At 48.6% G+C, this 17,410-nt stretch overlaps 1 protein-coding gene across 2 annotated transcripts in view; it reads right to left on the bottom strand.

The window, feature by feature from the left end:
- LOC144339564 (uncharacterized) overlaps positions 1-17,410 on the bottom strand; it is a 178,626-nt gene that overhangs the window by 41,854 nt on the left and 119,362 nt on the right. The gene's annotated exons all lie outside the window — the stretch shown is intronic.

Below are 17,410 nucleotides of genomic sequence, written 5' to 3'. Positions count from 1 at the left end.
CACTCCCGGCTTGATGAGAAAGCTTCTTTGTGCTCTTTAATAAAGTGCAAAGGGTTCCTGAGACCCAAAAGTTTGAAAACCACTGGCTTAAACTGACAAAATTGTCCACGATTCTTCAGTGTATCTTCTAATCTGTTGATGGAGAAAGGACGGTAAGGGTTGCTTTACTTTTTGCCTTTCACAACTCAGTGGTGCCGGGACAACTTGGGTATCCACATGGAAAAGGATGGACTGGACCCTTCCTCACCGTACAAGCAAAGCTCAACATGAATCCAACGTAAGGAGCTGACTGAGACCCATTCTGTCAGTCTGCTGGGTACTATAACGGACACCACAGACCGTTCGACTTAGACAATAGCATCTTGTTTCCTTTTTCCTGGAGACTGGAAGCCTGGGATCAAGGTGCGGGCAGGGTTGGATTCTCTGGGGCCTCACCCCATGCTGTGTAGATGGCGTCTTCTCTGTGTCTTCACAGGTTTCTCTTATGTGCATGGAGCACTAAGGACTGTGTCTAAATTATCTTAAAAGAACACCAGTCATTCTGGATCAGGGCCTACTCTTAAGATCTTATGGGACCTAAATTACCACGCTAAGGCCCTGTATCTAAATACAGTGACATTTTAAGTTTCTGGGGTTGTGACTTTAACATGGGAATCTTGGTGGGGGAGGGGGGAATGGGACAGTTCAGCCCATAACACCTTCAGGGGAGAATCCTCGAGAAACTGTTAGGTTGGATTAGGCAATGTTTCCTTGGCTGAGACGTCTAAAGCTATAACAAGCAACTGAAGGGAAAAAGACGGTATCAAAATTAAAAATGTTCATTTCAGAGGATACTATTAAAGTAAAAAGACAACCCACAGAACAGGATACATTATCACGATAAGGACCTGATATCAAGAATATATTTTAAAGCTCTTAATAAAAATCCAATTTAAAAATGGAAAAAGGATTTGAATAGACATTCTCCAGAGAAAGACATATAAATGCCTTAAAAAGCACATGAGGGCCGGTCGCGGTGGCTCAAGCCTGTAATCCCAGCACTTTGGGAGGCCGAGACGGGCGGATCACGAGGTCAGGAGATCGAGACCATCCTGGCTAACACGGTGAAACCCCGTCTCTAGTAAAAAAATACAAAAAAATAGCCGGGCGAGGTGGCGAGCGTCTGTAGTCCCAGCTACTCGGGAGGCTGAGGCAGGAGAATGGCGTAAACCCGGGAGGCGGAGCTTGCAGTGAGCCGAGATCCGGCCACTGCACTCCAGGCTGGGCGACAGCGCGAGACTCCGTCTCAGAAAAAAAAAAAAAAAAAAAAAAAAAAAAACATGAGATGTTTAGCAGAATTCGTCATCTTAGAAATGGAAATCAAAACCACTGGGATACCACTTCACAACCACTGGATGGGTAAAATCCCAGTATTGGACAGTGACTTGGTGGTGAATTTGGGAAAACTGAAATCTTGATATATTGCTAGTGGGAAGGGAAGTAAAATGGTACAGTTGATTTGGAAAAGTCTGGCAGTTCCTCAGAAAAGTTATGCATGAAATCACCATACGACCCAGGAATTTCACTCCTAGGCATATGCCCAAGAAAATTGAAAACATTTTTACAAACAAAAAAAAAAATCTTATGCAAGAATCTTCATAGCAGCATTATTTGTAGTAGTAGAAACAGTCCAGGTGTCTGTCAACAGGTCACTCACTGTGAGATTCCACTCACCTTGGACGTGAAAGATGTCAGCACCGAAGGTCACGCCAAAGGTCATGCACCGTACGATTCTTCTCACAACAGATGTCCAGAATGGGCAAATCCAGAGAAACAGAAGTCGGCTGGCGATTGCCAGGTGCTGGCGGAAGGAAGGAGCAGGTGCTGACTCTTAATGGGTTCAAGGTTTCTTTGGCCCATGGTGAAAAAGTCCCAGAATTACATACTAGTGGTTGATGTGCAGCTTTGAGAATGTGCTAAAAAGACTGAATTGTATCCTTTAATATTGGGGCTTTTATGGTTTGTAAATTCCTTTCAATTTAAAAAGGAACTCAAGAACTTCTTTGGTGTTGATATTTAGATGGTGAAAGAGACAGTATCCAAAACAAGTTACTATGTAACTCACGTCGACAGAGTTAAACTTCATATTCTGAGGATCTTAAAGGAAGTGTGTGAGCCTAGGAGACACAACGATCCTACACTAGATGTTACATCCCATCTTACTGATTTCTATCTCTCATAACCATATTCAGGGAAAACCGACATGTAAACGTGAGCTGAATGCTATGCAGAGGCACACTCCTCTTACCCGGATGATCTTTAGTGGCACAGTAAGAGATGAGGTCATAGCAACGTTAGTTTAGTTAAATTTCTATGGCAACAGAAATTTGGCACATCTGATGAGTTAGATCTCTCTGCACAGCTCCTAATGGGGTTGCCCATTTCTGTATGGTGTCTGTGTATATTCTCGCTGTGGAAATAAGTGATAGCACCTGCACAAACACTTGCCCGGAAACGTGCACGAAGCTGGTGAAGGCAGAGGACAGGCAACAGGGAAGCATGGCTCAGCCCTGGCAAAGAAGACCGTTATTCCAAACGCAGAAGATTCAGGAACACAGTCGTTGGGAAGACTGCTGATGTCCGTGGATCTCACTGCTGTTGTGTTGTATCTGTGCAGCGAGTTACCGGAGCTGTCAGAACCGCACGTGTTGGTATTGGTATCATCACTCAATGCTTCTGACTTTTCCTGGTGCTGAGGATGACTGCATGTGGCGGAAGCAAAGTACTGACCTAGCACAGATCATCAGATCCCAGTTCTTTTTTTTTAAGGGGGGCAGGATTAGAACCATCCCCCCACACTCCCCAATCCTATAAGAACTGGGATCTGATGATCTGTGCTGTTGAGAGAGGCAGGGTTAGAACGCCCCACTCCCCAATCCCATTGTTGAAAATAATAGTTGGCTTGGGAGGGTTTTTTCTCCTAAGGTTGAAGCTGTGCATTTCTGGAGCCTGGGCTGTCAGCCATGGTGGCTGGGGAATGCTGGGGCTGCGGTCGTCCGGCCGCTGGTGGGTCCTGCCTCTTTGACACCGTTCATTTCTGAAGCTTGCTTTCCCCGGTGTTGGAAGTAGCAGCACTGGAAGAATGGCCGCCTTCCTACAGTGAAGCTCTGGCAGAAGAGGAGAAGACACGGAGCGTCTGTTCAAGGACGTGACGTTCTGGGCACCGCACCATGCGTTCTGCTTCTCAGCGGTGCCTCCTGGTTGATGTTACCATCACCTGGCATTTCCCAGGAGGTAACTCGCAGATGTCACACTGATGGAAAGCCGCAGCAGCGCGGTTCACGTCCAGGGCCAGCTGGAGCACATCAGCAAGGTCAGGCTGGATACATGTGCTTGCTGACAGGAAAATGACAGGAAATATGTCATTTCAGGGAAATGACAGGAAATGTGCTTGCTGACAGGAAAATGACAGGAAGACGACAGGAAAGAGGCCCATGAGGAGAGGAACCAGTGGATTCAAGGCGGGGAACTGAAGGAGCGAGTCATCACAGGGTGGGAGGCTCAGGAGCCAGCAGGCAAGTGGGATGTGGCCTCAGGGTGCTGCTGGGTTGGTGAGGGGCCTTCTGTGACTTTTCTAAGAGTGCAGTCAATTGTAGGGGTGGGTGCCGGCTCCCGGCTCCCGCACATAAGAGCCAAGCGTCTTGCAGGAGACCAACGTGTGCACTGGGAGTTCCTAGTTGCGTGTCCCAGCATGCGGCCCAGAGGCCCCTGACAAAGCTCAGTGCACCAGGGACACAGTGGACTTTTGGTTCCTGACCCAACGAGGAAGTGAGGGAGTGAGTGAGGGCCGAGACACAGATGCAACGATGCACAGGATGGGGTGCAGTCAGGTGGAGAGTCATGCTGTGGGGTCCGGGAGAGATGGGTTCGAGAATAAATGGGACCGGGTTGCAGTCAAGTGGAGAGTCATGCTGCTGGGGTCTGGGAAATGTGTTGTGTTTGCTTCTATGTGAACAGCGGGACCTGAGCATGTCTGTGCTTTGACGTTTAATCTGTACACTATCCTTGGCAGGGTGTGTATCTCTGTGGCAGAGGACACCCCGGCCACAGTGGATGTCAGTGGCGGTGGCTGGACTCACGGTCCGTGAATGTTGCATGCTCGAACGCGTTTGGTACATTCTCAGCTCCTGCCCAGGTGCCTCCCGAGTATCCGGTGCTGTGGCTCCCCACACCCTTCCCATCTGTGTGTAGCATGACCACCATCTTCCTACCATGTGTTTGTGCTACCACGGCTGCCATGTCTAACGGGCGCTTTGCTTTCCAGCTACTTTCCTATAACCAAACCCTTGAACGACTTTGCCTGCGTTTCAGAGATGATTAGGGTATTAGTCTTTCAAGATTGCTCTGAGGATTTCCAAAAGCAAATGCAACTTACAGGGTGCAAGATATTGGAAATGACAGTAATTAGAGATGAGTTTTCTCAGTGTGTTGATTGCGGTAAAATTACATAGCACTCTATTTTTAAGTGTATGGTTTGGAGGCATTAAGTGTGTTCACACTGTGGTGCCACGATCACCGCCATCCATCTCCAGAACTTCCTGGTCTCCCCACGCTTGAAACTCGGTCTACCCAACACCAGCTCTCCTCCCGCCCCAGCTCTGGGAAGCACTACAGGTTGCTTACAAAATAGGCTTTTTCAGTAAGAGAAGGGGCAAGGAAACGAGCTCTAAAGACTCTCTTGAGATTTGAGGAAGTGTTTTAGGTTTTGCTGTCTGGTTCCCGGTGTAAAGGAACTATTGAAGACGTGGGAAGGTGAAGGTCTGTGATCTCAGGAAGTGCTGGGCTGGGCAGCTTTCCCACTGTGACGGGGGCACTTGCCCTCAAACCCGCCTGAGATAATCGCGTGAGGATGGTGCTGCATTGTGACAGCTCTGAACTTGATCTCCTTGAACGTTGCCAAGTACATAAGCTTTGGCGGTTACCGTCTAGTGTCTGCGGGAGACCAAGAATTTGAACATTGTTGACTTTAGAACACTCTCATTTTTATAACACTCTACCTGTTCTCAACAATAGGAAATATGCTGTGTCCTTTTTTTTAATGCCTTAATATTCTGTGTTGTGGTGGCAGTAGTTGCAGCGGACGCTACTTCTGGTTCATGGTCATCGCCAAACACAAGCTTCTGGAAACCGTGTGAAAAATGAAGGGGAAAGTGCTTTTCTGCAAAGGGCTTTTTTGAACATCCTGTTTTTTTCTGGAATATCTGTGGTGGTGTAAAACGTTTTCATATTTAGGGGTTTGTAACGTGTTTTATACTGGTTAGCTTTGAAACCCCATGTTTTTGCATGTCATGGGGCTGCTTTATCCTATTCTATGATATAGCTGGTTTGCAAAACTATTGGTTATTTCACTTTAAAAACCAAAGCAGCTTACAGATTGAGTGTGATTCCTGTAAGAATTTAATTGTAAAATTGATTTGTGTTCAATAAGCTTACTGGAATGGCTAGATCCGTGGACAAAAAGATAAGAACATGTCAAGTCTCTGGGCCAGGAAGGACTTCCAAATAATACAAGTGCTACACGGTAATTTCTTAACAAACAATTAGATTTAGTATATAACTGGTTAAAACCTCCATATTTTCTATTATAGCCATTCCACAGTGCCCATGGGGGTGGGCTGCAGGACTGCCTATGGAATCCAAGGTCTGTGGGCACTCAGGTCCCTGCAATAAAATGGCATCGTGTTTGCATATGACATATGCACATCCTCCTGCAGACAGTCATGTCAGGGTTGCTCGTAACAGCTATACCATGCACATGCCATGCGAGTAGTTGTTTAATGAATAATAAAGTCTGAATGCTTAGTACAAACACATTTAAAAAAAGTCTTGATCTATGGTTGGTTGAATCCACAGGCCTGGAACCCCGGGAGAGAGTACAAACTCTAGAAGCAAAACGAACAAAGCACTTGAGGTCAGCAGTGACGGGTGTGGGATCACACTGAATCTCATGTGTTTTGCTGTCTGTGTCACTGTGTCCCGTGTAAACGGGAATCATTTGTAGCTTAAGGTAAAATAGGTAACAGGAAACACTACAGAATGGGCACGAAGGCGCGCCCCTCATTACCCCGTGTTACAGCCAAGCATCTGCCTCCTGGGGAAGGATCTGTTCTGTGGGGAGACTAGATGTTGATGATTTCCGGATGTGTGAAGGGAAACTCCCTCCGAGAAGCGTGGCTTTGGCCGGAGCACATCAGACGAGAGTTAGCGCGGCATGGAGTTTCCACAGTGGCCCTCAGGCCTGCTGCTTCTCTCCTCTCCCCACCCCTGGCCCTGACTCTTACCAAGGGAGGAAAGTTCAGCTCCAGCTGAGCCCCGCACAGGGCTGTGGGTCTCTAGGGCAGGTGCCACCTTCGTCTGAGCAGGCTGTGTCAGAGGAGGGTCTGGCTGTACTTGAGCTGTGAGAGATGCTCTCAGAGATCCAGCATCCTGAAAACCCAGGTGCTGAAGGTTCCTCCTCTTCCACCATCCTGCGGGGAAGGGGGTCTTATCCTGCTTCCCCTCAACCCGAGCTGACTTCTTGTCTGTTCTGTACACCTAGGTTTTCAGAGCAGTTATTGTTAATCATCTAGCAGACAAACAACCATAAGGTGACAGCCTGGGAGGGTAGACGGCGCTGGAAGGTAGTTTTCTGAATAACAGCGTTCAGTTTCCTGTTTTGCCGTCATTTGACCCAAGGCCCCAAGATAATTGAAATACCGTCAGCCAAACACCGATTTTTTACCTGAGGTTTTTTTTTTTTTTCTTTTTAAGTTATGGGTGCAAACTTATAACCAGGGACCTGACAAAAGAGAAGGATTTATTTGCAAAGTGAATGTCGGGGATGGTTGGCATTTGCCAACTCTGACTAGCAGGGACCCAGGCTGCTTCCGTTCTGCCGCCCAACTCCTGACCCTCCAGCTCCTGCCCCTGTTCCCACCAGCAGGAAGAGGAGCGGGAAGGTGCCTTTTCCCCTTTAAGGGGATGAGGTGAGAGTTGCACCTGCCAGTTTGCTAGTCCCTGGGGTGATTCTCCAGCATGGGTGGGAGTTGGGTTTGGAGGCCTGAGCCCCGTGAAGCTGGGGTTGCTGTTCCCTGAGCAGCAGGAAACTGGACTCTGGGAAGTGGGGTCAGAGGGTAGCATCCTCAGGAGGGGCCTCTCGTCCCGTTTGACATCTTCACTGCAAAAGGGGGTGTGGGCTTCATGGTCCATTGACAAATAGAACGTTATTTTTGTGTTGTTTTTTAAGCACATCGAATCCTAATTCCTTTGGCCTTTACTAAAGTGGCATTTTGTAATTCCACATGATTTCATTGATATACTCGCAGGAGAGAATGCTTCCTGTAAACCAGAAGGATCTCTGAGACGGTTCTCGGCCCATAGAGAGTTCATTTTCCCAAGGTTAAAGACACAGCCTCAGGCGGGGTTGAGGACACACTGCAACAGCCTCAGGACGTCCTGGACATGTGTCCAAGGTGTTTGGGACACAACTCGGTCTTACACATTTTAGGGAGACGTGAGACATCAATATATATGAGATGTACGTTGGTTCGGTCCAGGAAGGGAGGCTCGGCTCCAAGCGGGGAGGGGTTTCCAGGTCACAGGTAGATCAGACAAATGCGTTTCTGGTGTACCTTTCCAGAGGAAGCAGCCAGATACACATTTATCTCCGTGTGCAGATGGGGACTTTGAATTCTCTCCTCTGTCCGTGAGGAATTTCCTTGTGCATCCGTTGTGAGGGAGGTACGTGGCTTTTTTTTCCCCTCCCCCCAGTAGCTGTCTCTGTTCGGAAGAGCATGGGAGGCAGGTTTGCTCTAAGCTCTTCCTCACCTTGACGTCGCTTTAGCGTAGTGATTTTGGGGTCCTGAGATGTAGTTTCAACTTCATGTTTCTGAACACACTGGCACTCGAAACAGTATTGTAGGAGGTATCTAACTTACTTAGAAGAAGAATCTATTTGGAAGGACCTGAGCACATTCCTCCTTGAGAGAACCAAGCCTTTGTTTAGTTTGCTTTGCCCCGAGGCTGTTACGTTGCCCCGGGCTGTGCGGCCTTAGAAAGCTGTGCCCCTGTGAGCTACTGCCTGTGGAATCTGGTGACTTTGAAGTTAATCCAGCAGCTACATGTTTTGGAAAGCAGATTGCCTCTTAAAGTGTTGGTGATTATGATTCTAGCACTAGAATTTCAGTGCGTATTTTCCACCTTCTTACTTTGTCTCCTCATACACTGAGGTACTGCTGCATTTGCCCTTAGGCTTCACGGAGGGAGGGTCAGTTCTGACCCTTTCTTAGATATTGACCTTGAACGGACAGAATCGAGATTCAGAAAAACTCTCGAGCTGTGAGTGTGCGCTGATATCTATGTAAGTGGGGTTCATGTGTCAAACTCAGGTTTAAGAAAAACCAATTCTAGGCTGGGCATAGTGACTCACACCTGTCATCCCAGCACCTTGGGAGGCTGAGGTGGGCAGTTCACTTTTGAGCCCAGGAATTCGAGACCAGCCTGGGGAACATAGCAAGACCCTGACTCTACAAAAAATTAAATAGGAGTGGTGATGTATACCTGTGGGCCCAGCTACTCGGAAGCTGAGGCTGGAGGTTCACCCAAGCCTGGCAGGTTGAGGCTGCAGTGAACCATGATAGCACCACTGTACTTATGGTGCACTGTGCCTGAGTGACAGAAGAACAACCACCCCCCCACACACAAAGTATCAATTCATGCAGTGGCCAGTTCTGCTGGGACCACCTGTTAAGGCTACTCTGGGCCTCACGGTGTGAGAAGGGTCTGTCCAGCGGTGAGAAGGAGTGGCTTGAAGGCCTAAAAGCCAGTTGCTGTGGTTCAGCATGAACCACACGCGGGTGTGGAGTTGGGGGAACGGCTCTCCATGGCATGAGTGGGTAAACGGATGGGCTTCCAGAACGAGCCCCTGTGACTTTGCCTGGTTTGCATCCGTCCAATACAAATCCACAGGCTCTTACTCTAGAAGCTTCTGCCGGGGCTGATGGACTGGCCTGGGGACAGAGGGTGCCCTCAGAGCCTCAGGGTGCTGTCTGGTTTAGGACGAGCACTTAGTCACCTAGATCTAGGATTTATGACACTACAAGGGGACTCGTCACACTCGGAGCAGCATCCATCTGCATTCTAGACTTGGTTCTAGGTGAAGTATTTTGGAGCCTGTTGGTACCCTGTGTTCTGTTTATGTGTAAAACAAGTTAGAGTTATAACTAGTTAAAACCTATTTTTAAAGTTTTGCCACAGAATATGGCAATTGTGGTGGAGCCTGGCCAGAGACCCCCACACTTAGACGCTGCCGTGTGCTGGGGCTGCAGGCGTTGACTGCATCGGCTGTCCCTCCCAGCGTGTCTGTGTTCTTGACACGGGCGCCCATCGAGGCTCGGCCTGTGAGAATCGTGCCACCGTTTGTCTCCGTGTTCCTCTGAGGTCCCGCAGACTTCACGGTCCCATGGCAGAGCGTACGGTATCTGCTTGCATCCTGATTTCCCCAAACCCCAGGACAGGCCAAGAGTTCGTTACACACAACTGCAGAGGGCCCCGTGGTGTGGATTTGCGGTGACACAGCCTTTCCCCAGCTTGGCCTTCGTCTCCAGAGTTGGCTTTAGAGCGATAGAAGCTTCCTTCAGACTGGGGGGCCCTGAAGCTTTGGTGCTAGGAATTCGGTGACCAGCACGGATGATACCCCATTTCTCTGCATTTGTAGCAATAGTTGTTAACACGACCACGAGATGTACAGAGGAAGGAAAAAGGAGGTTTTATTTTCAGAGTAACACTCTGTGCTTTGGGAAATGTGGTCTTGGGGGAGCTGTAAGCACACGCCCCTCAGGAGGAGAGGAGGCCGCGGCGTTACACGTTCCGGGGTTTGTTGGCTGTGTGTGTTCATCGGGCTCAAGGAATGTCTGAACGTTTACAGGGAAAGTGGGGTTTGTTCATCCGGTTCGTGCAATGTCTGAACACTTACAGGGAAAGTCTAGCACACATGCAGTGAGTTAACCTGTAACATCCATGTTCGCCTTGGGGGGAGCGTAACATTTGAAATGAGGTGGACTGGGCGTGTCATGTACAAAGGTGAGCTGTTGGGCGCAGACGTTTATGCGCAGCCTCGGTCACAGCCAGGACTGGCTCAGGGTCTGCAGCTTGTGGCGGGAAAGGACATTCACGAGGTCATTCTGTCCAGTTGGGGCTGCCGGCAGGGTCCCGGGGGGGGGGGGGTTGTCTGGTCAGCCAGCCTCTGGAGTCCACCCAGGTCCCGTGGACAGCGTTCCTCTAAACCAGGCTTCTGATTGTGGAGGAGACTTCATGCTGGTTAACACACTGTACAGGAGTAGTGCCGTGGCGCTTTGGGGTTGACCTTCCCTATGATGCCAGTTACATTTCTCTCCAGATCTCATCATAGCCACAGAGATTGTACCTCCTCTGACAGCTGGGGGTGCCATGTTGATATAGTAATTTATTGCATTAAACTTTTTATTACTATTTTAATACCTTTTTTTTTTCTTTTTCAAGAGATATAGGGTATTGCTGTGTTACTCAAGCCAGTCTTGAACTCCTGGCCTCAAGCAATCCTCCCACCTCGGCCTCCCAAAGTGCTGGGCTTATAGACGTGAGCCAGTGCGCCCAGCCTACAGCCATGTTTTTAAAACTCAGCAGTTCAAAAATCCTACTCCTTTCACCCCCTCAAGCAGGCTGGTTGGCCTTGTGCAAACTGGGGTGTCACGATCTTAGCCTCCCCCTTTTATTTTTCGCTTTGGCCTCAAGTTCTGATGAGAACAGCAGTTACAAAATGGGCATTAGGTGATTCTTCTGTTACTAAAGCCAGAATTCTCACCAGTTGGAGATGTTTGTCCCCAGGATCCCAGAAAGCTGCTTTGAATCAAGCCCGTAGTAAATAAGTAAGGAACTAAACTCTTGGTCCTCTGCTTAGTACCAGGGGAATGGGTTAGTTGCTGATACCCTTTGATCTGTGCTCACGTGCTGCATCTCATCACGGGAAGCAGAGTCGCCCTGTGGAATAAAGCCCGGCTAAAGGTGGCGCGTCGAGACGCTTGGGGCTGTCAGTCCCTTATACAGCGGCAGACTTGGAGACTCAGTATCGCGTGCAGAGCCCAGGCAACCGGAGTGCATCCACCTTAGAGACCACATGGACGGTCGGCAAGGTGGATGTCTGGGCATATGGCCTTGACAGGCCCACTGCGAGGTGAATTAGGAATTCGTTAGCAAAGAAATCAAACTCGCCTTTGGGTCCCAGCTGCTTGGAAGGCTGAGGCGGGAGGATTGCTTGAGGCAGAAGGTCAAGGCCGCGATGAGCCATGATTGTAATACTGCACTCCGGCCTGGGTGACATAGCGAGACTCCAAGTCAAAAAAAAAAAAAACACAAAAAAACCCCTCAAACCTTACTCTTCATAGCAGGAGGGAGAATTTGTCAAAGTAACTGCAACAAAATCTTAGATGATATAATTTCAGTGGCTAAGTGAGCTGTCCATCCCACGTGGCTGGCTCACAACGCAACAGAGCCAGGTGCTGCTGAAACTGCGCCCCTCCCCACCCGATCGCTTGTGGACATTTTCTGTTTTCCCATATCTCCCTTTTGGATACATAGCTCGCTACTTTATAGCTAAGCATCAGTAAAACAGGTTGTCTATTTTGAAAAGTAACTATTATGTCTTTTAAGGACAGAAAATGAAGCAGGTGACAATAGCATGGCAACCTGGTGAATAGATTTAGAGGAATATTTAATACCTGGCACCACTCTGAACCCTTCTTCTCTCATGCTTAGTTACAGCTACCGCCTTCTATGACAAAACACTTTCAGCTCTGTGAGTAGGAATTAAACATATTCTAAATCAGGAGTTTTAGTTAAGCAGTATTTTACGTGAATGCCCAGATCCTAAGTGTTCACTGTACTGGTGTGTGGTGTTGAAGAAGGAACGAGGGCTTGGGGCTGCGTTTATGGTGCAGCGTCCGCGTTCCCATATGTGAGATGAGGGCCATGAGACACGGCCTGGAAGATTCAGACTGTGGGATTGAATGGATCTACCCACTCCTGGAAAGCCTCAAGTCTAACTTGACTTGGGCTGGTTTTAGGGAGATGCTGGCAGCGCTGTCCTCACAGGTTACCGGGAGGGGCTCTGGCACCGTCCCCGTCAGGTGTCTCATGATCAGCCCAGCTTGCTCATCACAGAAGCTGCTGGTCGTGTTCTCGTTCCTGTTGTTTGTTGCGTGTTATTTAGGGTTCTGTTCATCTGGGGACCTAGGAAGTTTCACAGTGAGAGGAGAGCCGCTGAGCCGCCTTCCTGCCTGGACGCCAGCCCCACGGAGGACCGTAACTGCTTGAGGTTGGCTTCTGCCCCCGGCCTCACCTGTGGAGGCATTGATGCAGTGGTACTTTCTAAGCTCCTGGGGCACACAGTGCTGTTGTGTGGATCCACAGGCCACTGTGGCGTCCAAGCACGTGCTCCCGGAGGAGAGGACTCTGCGGGCACTGATAGTGGGAGCTGGCTGAGAGTCCAGCAAGTGAGACTCCCTGTGACGTGCACAGCTGCCATCTGCACAGCTCCTCCTGAGGTCAAGATGGTCGTGCGATAAATGCACAAAGCGCGTCTCCAGCAAAAAGCCGCCCAGTGTCCACATCCAGGATATCCACCAAGGTGGCCTTTTGGTGTTAATACGATGAATGTGAGCAGCAGGTGGTCTGTGTCGAGTGTGACTGTGCCACTGCAGTTTTGTTCTCATGTCTTGATGAGCATGAACGGTTCCTGACGAGGGTAGATAAGGATGCTGTGACCTGAGACTCTGCAGTATTGTAGCTTGAGGAACCAAGGAGTTCTTCTCTCTTGCAAAGCCGTCAGGGAGGATGTTCCAGGCTGGTGACTGCTCCATGAGGTATTCAGAGATCCAGGTTTCTTCCCGACCCCTGCTCTGCATTCCCAGGGACATGGCTGTCCTTGCTGTGGTTGGGACTGGGCGATTGCCATGCTGGCGGGGGAGGCTTAAGGTGAGAGTGGCCCTGATTTACCTAATCTACATAATGACAGGGAGCCTGGGAGTAAAGTGTAGCCATGGCCTGGAGGATGGATGATGGATGTTGGTGAACGACTGGCTGCACTCACCGCAGCTGGCCCAGGAATGGGGAAGGATGGCTGAGTATGCCGTTCAACGGTACCTGGTTCTTTCAGATTTGACTTCCTTATGGATATTCTGCTGTAAAGAGGAGAGAGCCTGTGGTTCTAGGCCAAGCATCTCACTCATCTCATAACATCTTGTATCCCTCAGCCAACATTTATGTCAAGTTTTAGAAGTCCTATCAAACTGGCAAGCATTTCTCAATTTGGTTTAACCATTGGATTTTATATCTGTGTCTGCATCTCTATTTTACATCTATGTGGTTATTTGACACTCTGTAGTACCTTTGTAATAGGTTCTATTTGGTGGAAGTTACTTTCAACAAACCCTTGCTGCTACTTGAATTTTCAAGGTTGCAAGTAGAAAGGAGAGAATAAAAACCACATCTTGTCTAATTTTAAAATTTGTTGTTTCTCAAATCACACCAGAAGTACAGATATTACAAATTACAAAAGCAGCCAGAATCAAGGTTAAGAGATTTCTGGGCGATTCTGTCTAATCAGCAGTATTTGCTGAAGTGTGTGCAGCAGAGCAACATGCCAAAAAGCCCGGGACGGGGGAGAGATGGGAGGCCAGGCTGTGACTTCGGAGGTGCTGTTGCCTCAGGGAGGGGAGCTAGATGTAGAGAGGATAAATGGACACAGGTGTGACCACCGCCATCCTTGCCGTGGCACGGAGGTCTTTGTACAGGGACCATTGTGAGCTGAGTTAAAAATTGAAACAGAGAGTGCAATGCATTCTTAGTTTTTAAAATAAAATGCTAATAGAGAACGTTTTGTTTGTAAGAATGTAAAATGTTACATCTTTGTTTAGAATTTAAGAATAATAATTTGCTTCTGAGATCTTTGTGACTGAGATTTGAAATCTTAAGTATGGTTTTTTCTTCCATGTTTTATACATATGCACGTATACACATATATGTAAGGTATATAAAAGGAAAATAAGCGTGTCTGTATTCACATTTATATACACTTCCATAATGTGTATACTTCTAGTCACACATAGGTCTAAGAGACTATGACTTGACTTGATAACCATGAGAGGGTAATTAAATAATTTATCTGCTCTTAGCCTTGCTTTTGTATGTGACCAGGGACCCTGCGAAACGCGCCTCCCGCGTTCCAGGCCTCACACAGCCCGTGCCAGGTTTTGGAAGCAGGAGTTTGTCTGCAGCCACTTCGGGAAACATGTGGTTGCCAGGATTGCCTAGAGCTCCAGGCTGTCTCCAGTCCCAGCCTCCCTGGGGTAGAAGCTGCCCTACCAGGGGCCTGGACATGGACGTTAGGGCCTGGAGCCAGGGACCGCTCCTGAAGCGGGGGGCTCCCCTCACGGTTGGGCATGAGAACCGAGGATAGGAGGCGGAACCAGCCTCGGGCCAGTGCACGGCCTCCCTGAAGTGCTTGCGGGAAGCCCCAGCTGTACTTTGCTGACCCCATAGACAGCACCACACTCTGTGAGATCCCCCTGGCCCACCCCTCAGGTTCCTAAAATGATGGTTTCCTGAGTTGTGAATTTTTAGGTCTAGGCTAAAAAGTCCTGGGAGAGGCTCACAGGGTTGTTTATGTAGAAATGATGAGTGTGCTGGTGACTCAGAGCAGGAACTGCACCCTCACTCCAGGGTCCTTCGTGCCAGGTGGAAACGAGCGTGTGGGTCACCCAGAGTCCCTGCATCCTCACTCCAGTCACTGCTCTTTGGTTTCTTAATTAAAAGTCTAAAAGCCTTGATAATGAAAATGCATTCTCCCCAGAGAGTTGAGGTTCCGGTTATGGAGGCTCACCTGTAAATGCCGTGCCAGGTCAAATATGTTGAGATCTGGGCCAGGTCCCGCTTCCTGCTCACGGCCAAAGCAGGTACTTCATTTGGGAGGTGACCCAGGGGGATATCTGAGAGGCCTGCCGGTCCCCGAGGGATGAATCCTCTGGCCTTCACATTCTGCTCCGGCCTCCATCAGCTCCTTCCTACCTGCAAACTGCCGGCTTTGATGTTGCAATCATTGGAGATATGTTAGGGACTTGGTATGGGTTGATGCCCATAGGACCAGCAGATCGTGAAAAGGTGGGAACCATGGCTGGGAGGGTGGTGACCACAGCCAAACTGAGAACCGTGGTGGGCTGGGAGGTCCATCTTCTGTCTGAAGTGTTTTTTAAAATAAAAAACAGTGTCTCAGGAGCATGAGAGGGGAGGCCACAGACGGGGAGAACGCATTTGTAAAAGACTCATCTGAGAAAGGCTGTTATCCAAACCGTGCAAGGAACTCTCAAAACTCAACAAGAAATGAACAACCTGATTAAAAATGGACCAAAAACCTGGACAGATACCCCAACAAAGAAGATACACAGATGGCAAATCTACACGTGGAAAGATGGCCCGCGTCTTATGTCATAGGGCGAGGCGTCACTGTGCACCCATCAGCCTGGCCAAAACCCGAACTCCGACACTGCCGCGTGCTGGTGGGTGTGTGGGCATCAGGACCCTCACTCATCGCTGGGGGAAGTGGGGCAGCTCCTGTGGGAGGCAGCATGGCGGTTTTCTGTGGAACTAAGCTCTCCGACCACAGGAGCAATCACAGTCCTGGACGTTTACTCGGAGGAGCTGAAAGTTTACTTCCATGCGGAAATGTGCACACAGACGTTGACAGCAGCTTTATAATTGCCAAAACTAGAAAGCAACCAAGATGCCCTTCAGCAGGTGAATGGATAAACTGTGGTATGTCAGATACTGGGATATTATTCAGCACTAAAAAGAACTGGACCCCTAAGCCATGAAAAGACACAGAAGGATCATAAACGCATGTTGCTAAGTGAGACTCCAATCTGGAAAGGCTGCCTGCTGTCTGAGTCCAACCACAGCACAGTCTGGAAAAGGCAAAGCTGTGGAAACTAAAACAATCAGCGGCTGTCAGGGGGTTGGGGAGGGGAGAGATGAATGGGAGGAGCATAGGGGGTGTGTAGTGTGGGGCAGCAACTCCTGGTGGGGCTTTCATGGGGGATCCATGCCGTTCCACGTCTGTGAAACCCACAGAGTGAGCAGCAGCAGGCCGAGTCCTCGTGTGAGCTGTGAACTGTGGGTGGTGGTGCCGTGTTGATGCGGGTCTGTCGGTCGTAGAGACATGCTGGTCTGGTGAGGGCAGGAGAATGATGGAGGCTGTGCCTGTGCTGGGAAAGGATATGTGAGGACTCTCTCTACTTTCCTCTTGATTTTGCTATGAACCGAAAACTGCTTTTAAAAATGTCTATTGAAAAGGCAAACAAAAAAGTGCTGGCCAGACAACATCAGTGTGAGGGTGTGGCCTGTGTTCTATGTTCAGAATTTCCCTTTTAGAATACACGTATCTAAATTTTTCAAAGTTAAACCTTTGCATTAAGTAACTCACTACAAAGTTACAGTATCAGCTTGAGCACTGCCAGGATGGCCAGGATCCTGTATCCTGACCAGCTTCTCCCCTTACAGGTGCAGTTGACGTCCATGGCCACATCCCAGTAAGCGGCAGGGCTGGAATCAGGAGTCAGGCTTTGCGGGACAGAGAGGAAGTGAGATCTTGTAAGCACGTGGCTGAGGGCGGGCAGGGAGGAGCCCGTGGTACAGGGAGCCGGCAGGGATGACTTTTTGACCAGTTTTCCTTATCGCTGAGGCCTTCTTAGACTTGGGGAGTTGGGAGTCCCCACTCTCGGGTGCCTCAGAAACCAAAGGCTGCTTGTAATGCTCAAGTTCCAGATGCCTCAGGGGAGGTACCTGGGTTGTTGGGTACAGTTCCGTTATTTGCTGCTCGGTGGGATTTGCCCGCAACATTTCTGACTGTTTTTAAGAGCTGATGTTGGAGCTGCTTAAAATCACATATGGATGTCGATTTATCTATAAAAGTTAAGAATGGAATTTGAGTGCAAAGAGTTGTGAAAATGCTCAAGGTTATGTACTAATGTATACATTACATTTGTGGAAATATTTGAAAGTGCAAGATTTACATTAAACTCTTCTCTTGATTTTTGTAATATCTACCTGTCATTTTCCCATTTGATTAATAGATGTCAGAGGGCTTAAATTTTGAGTGCCTGAATTCACTGAAATTAAAACTTCTTACATCAAATGTAATTGAACTGAATGTAGCAACAGTGCATGCTTTTATAAGTACTGATTAAAAAATATATAAAAACACATATCCATGAACATGCAGATGGGGGCAACATATTAAACCATGGAAGTAGAATTAGTATTCTTTGTTTTCTGAGAAGACAAATTTTTAAAAAGCTAAGGGGTC

This window comes from Macaca mulatta, chromosome 3 (assembly GCF_049350105.2).
Source record: "Macaca mulatta isolate MMU2019108-1 chromosome 3, T2T-MMU8v2.0, whole genome shotgun sequence".
Classification (NCBI taxonomy): domain Eukaryota; kingdom Metazoa; phylum Chordata; class Mammalia; order Primates; family Cercopithecidae; genus Macaca; species Macaca mulatta.
The sequence above is the reverse complement of the archived record's forward strand: the minus strand, read 5'-3'. Positions and strand labels throughout refer to the sequence as shown.